The sequence below is a fragment of the Phaseolus vulgaris genome, chromosome 4 (genome assembly GCF_000499845.2).
Source record: "Phaseolus vulgaris cultivar G19833 chromosome 4, P. vulgaris v2.0, whole genome shotgun sequence".
In the NCBI taxonomy this organism is placed as follows: Eukaryota; Viridiplantae; Streptophyta; class Magnoliopsida; order Fabales; family Fabaceae; genus Phaseolus; species Phaseolus vulgaris.
In genome coordinates, this window is record NC_023756.2 from 26323687 (window position 1) to 26328013 (window position 4327).

A 4327-nucleotide genomic window follows, 5' to 3' on the forward strand; every position below is an offset into this window, starting at 1 on the left:
AATCAGTTTTAATTGCTGCAGAAAAACAACCGATTGTTTTGGGTCTAACAGCACTGTGAAGAAATCTTTTTAATTGATATTTTGAATTTCTATCCGTTGCAGATCAATTCAAAGAGAGAATCTTGGTCAAAGAATCTGTGTTGAAAGCTGATCACGTTCAGAGAGAAGTTACAACAGTCATAAAGGGAAATATTCCAAAATCTTGGAAATTCAAGAGCCTTAATGACTAGTCAAAGATCACATGTGAAGACCATGTGATTCTCAGCTTTTTCTGACGTTTTCTGTGCAGAGCATAGTCAAGTCCTCTCTCTCTGAAAATCAGGTACCCACTAAATAGAATTGAATGCTAATTGATTTTTTTTCTATAAAATCTGGTGCAACTGATCTCTTTCACAAGAACAACCAATTGCAACATCTCTTGCAAAAATCTGTGAAGTGAGCTCTTCTATGTTTTCTTCTTTGCCATCATGGAATCAACTCCTCCCACCTCAAAGAGAGTCAAAACCAGGGCTGTAAGGTCTGGAGGAAGGCTAGAAGGCTGGTTTTCTGGAGACAATGATCTTATTGAGAGGTATAGGTATGAAACAAGTATCAAAAAGATAAACAACCCCAAGGTTGTATGCTTTGATTGGCTGAAAAGTCAAAAGCTTGACAATGTAAGAAGGCTGCTCAAGGATCAATCTCTCAAAAAGTTCCTGGAGATGAAGGGAAACATTTATCCAGATTTGGTAAGGGTGTTCTACACAAATTTAAAGTTTGAGGGAAACAATCTAGTTTCTCATGTGAAAGGTGTAGAAATGGAGATAACTCATGAAGTATGGACTGTTGTTGCTGGTCTCAAGTTCTCTGGCCTTAGAATCAACAAATGAAATCTTGGAGTAGTGGAGGATTTTAACAAAATCCAATACTACAAAAGTTGCATGAAGAATCAACATGCTCAAGTGAGAACATGCTCGGTTGGAGGTCTAAAGCTTGATGAAAGATTGCTTGCTCTCATTGTGACTTCGATTCTAACTCCAAAGGGGAGTAATCATTCTGTTCTTACTAAGGAAGATCTGGTATATATTTTCTGCATCATGAAGAAGATCAAAATCAATTGGATCCACATCATCAAAGAGCACATTGCAAAAGGCTATGAGGTTAAGTGACTATCACTATCCATATGCTATTTTAGTATCTAAATTTCTACTATATTTTGAAGTGAACCTTGAAGATGAAACTTCTGCGTTGGTCAAGTCAACTCAAGAGTTGAACAATGGATCACTCAGCAAGATGGGTTTTACCAAAGTAGATGGAAAATGGATTAGTAAGGATGGTGACCTTGGTGCCTCATCTGGTGGTGATGCTGATCTTGAACAAGATGAACCTGCTGATATAGATGTTCAACATGAAGATCCACCTGAAGATTATCAAGATGTTGGACCAAGTGCTGGTGCTGGAAATTAAGAAGAAAGGATGCAAACCTTGTCTCCATTTGAAAGACTAATGATGAATAGGCTTGATAGCTTTGCTGAAAATCAAAGAAACCTCCATGATCTCTATGTTAGTAATTTCCAGAGGATTGACAACAGGTTTGACAACATGGATGCACGCTTCATGACTCTAGATGAACAGATTGAAGCTGTCCAGAACCAAATCTTTGATCTTCAGTTTGCTGATGATGATGAATGAAGAAAAACAACCGGTTGAATTATCGGAACAACCGATTGTTTTTGGGGGTTATATCTGGTGTTTTAAATTTTCTTTCCTTTTATTGTTACTGCTTTAATTCTGATGTAATCAAAACAATATCTTGTTTTATCTCTTCTCTTTGTCTATTTGTGAAGACAAATAGGGGGAGATATATATGCTGTGTTTAAATTTCTATTTTTTTTTAGTTGTTAAAACAGTTTGGATGAGTAATTTTTTGTTTATGATATTGAGCTCTGATCTTTAAATCTTATATTTGTGCTAACCAAACATTAGAAGTTCTATGCTTTGTTTAAAACTGTATCTTGTAGGAACTGCTTCAGATTCAATCAGGTACAACACAAGCATCAGGGATTTGTCTTCATCAAATAGGGGGAGATTGTTGAACCAAGTGGTGTTCAAGCTTTGAAGAATCCAAACCCTTTGAAGGATGATGAAGCCTTGGTGGTGCTTGCTGTTGTTGTGCTGTTATAGTCTAGTTCTGGGTAGTTTGAGTATTGTAATCCACCCCTTGATCGAATCTAAAGCATAGGCATTCTCAATCTTTGTGAAAATAAAATGTTTTCAAACTAAGTTAAAACAACTGATTGTTTTGTCGAAACAACCGATTGTTTACACTTAGATGTTTTGAGAAAAGATTTGAAAACTGTTTTTCAAATGGTTAAGCTGTTAAAACCAAAACAACCGATTGATTCGAGGAAACAACCGATTGTTTGTTTTGGGACCATAACAGAAAAACTGTTTTATCTTTGACTGAGCTTTAAATTATTTAACTGATTACGCTCCAGTCATTAAATGCTTTGACCAATCTTTTAATGCAATTTAAGAGTTTGTTAAGATTTGATAACAAACTACATCTTTGAATAAATTCAGAAAAACAGATTTGAGAATCAATCTTTGACAAGTTTTTGCTAAGAGTTTTTTAGTTTTTCAAAGAGCTGAGATTGCTGAAAGTTTATGATTAATCAAAGTTGTGGAATAGGATTCTGCTTGTATTGATTTTAGATTATCTTCTGCAACAAGTTTAATCCTTGTACTCTGTGAAACAAGTTTCATTTCTGTGTTTGCTGAGATTGGTTGTCTATTGTTGAGGGGATCAAGATCAGCAATCTTAGTGTTGGTGTGTTGGCCAAGAAGAGTGTGTGTCTTGAGGTGTTCAAGGTCACTTTCTTGGTTGTGGTGTAAGTGATCAAAGTTGTGAGTAGCTCTAGGTTTGGAGTGAACCAGTATAAACATATGTGTGCAATCTCTCTATCCTTAACTCTTTAAATTCAGTTTTGTTTGTTGTTTACTGGTATAAACAACCGATTGTTTCTGTGAAACAACCGATTGTTTCTGTGAAACAACCGATTGTTTTTCTGGTACTGCTGTTTTTAATTGCTGTTTTGGCAAACTGAATTTCTTATCAATTGTTTCTTGTAATAATTTCATTCTTGTTTTAAAAGTTTGAGAAAATCCTCTTTAAACAATTCACGCCCCCTCTAGTTTAAAGCCATCCATTCTAACAAAGATAGCCCAGGAGAGCAGACCTGATCCGTTTGGCGATCTAGGGGAAAGAGAGATTGGAGGAAAGCTCTCCAAACTTAGCAACAACCCCTACCAAATGGCGTAGGATCTGAATGCCAAGGTCCGACCTGTCCACCAGAGGGCGAAGGAACGACACCTAATTGACTTAGAAGGTCTGTTCATAAAGATAGCTGAGTACAGGCTGAAGCCGAACCCCGAGAAGCGTGTGTCTAAAATAGAAGCATGGAAGTTTCTGGGTTTTTTGCTCACTGAGAGCGGTATAAAAGCGAACCCAGAAAGGTGCACTGACTTGGCGCATGTCTGTCTTGTCTGGATTTGCACCAGTTGGAGGAGGGGGCGGCCTCCCTTACCAAGAGGGTAAAAAGGTGTTCATCGAGTTGAAGGAGTAGTTAGCCAGCCCTCCAGTCCTGTGCAAACCACGACCAAGCACGCCACTTAGTTTGTATCTAGCAGTGATCGATCAGGCGATCAGTTCAATCCTTGTTCAAGAACAGGACTAGTTTTAAAAACTCATATGCTTAGTGGGCGGAGTATGGCAAGGACCTGAGGAAAGATACCAGGTACCGGAGAAGGCGGCCCCATTAGTTTCACGACAGATCTCCCCCGTATGGACTGGTTCTTTCAGAGTAACAAAGGTCCTTGGGAACAAAGCATGCAGACTTGAGACGCTGAAACGAGGCCCGATTCCTCACACATGGATTGCGACTGACTTCAAGTTTTATTTTAGATAAGCAGTAACGTTGTACATTGTGTTAGGGGACACTGTTTTTCCCTTATAAGGGTTTTTTAATGAGGTCACCCAATAAATTTCTATTGAAATATTTTCTCGAGTTGTGTACGACTCAGTTAAGAACTTGTTTTCCTTGCGTTAGAAGTCTTGTGAGCGGAAAGGTAGGTTCGTAGAGAACACCTTCCCTTTGAGTGAGAATGTCAAGGTTGAACGAAATAGTTCACCTGATAAATCCTCTTCGCCCTTGATCGAAGCTGAGGCCAGTTAAGAACTTGTTTTCCTTGCGTTAGAGGTCTTGTGAGCGGAAAGGTAGGTTCGTAGAGAACACCTTCCCTTTGAGTGAGAACGCCAAGGTTGAACGAAATAGTTCACCAGATAAAT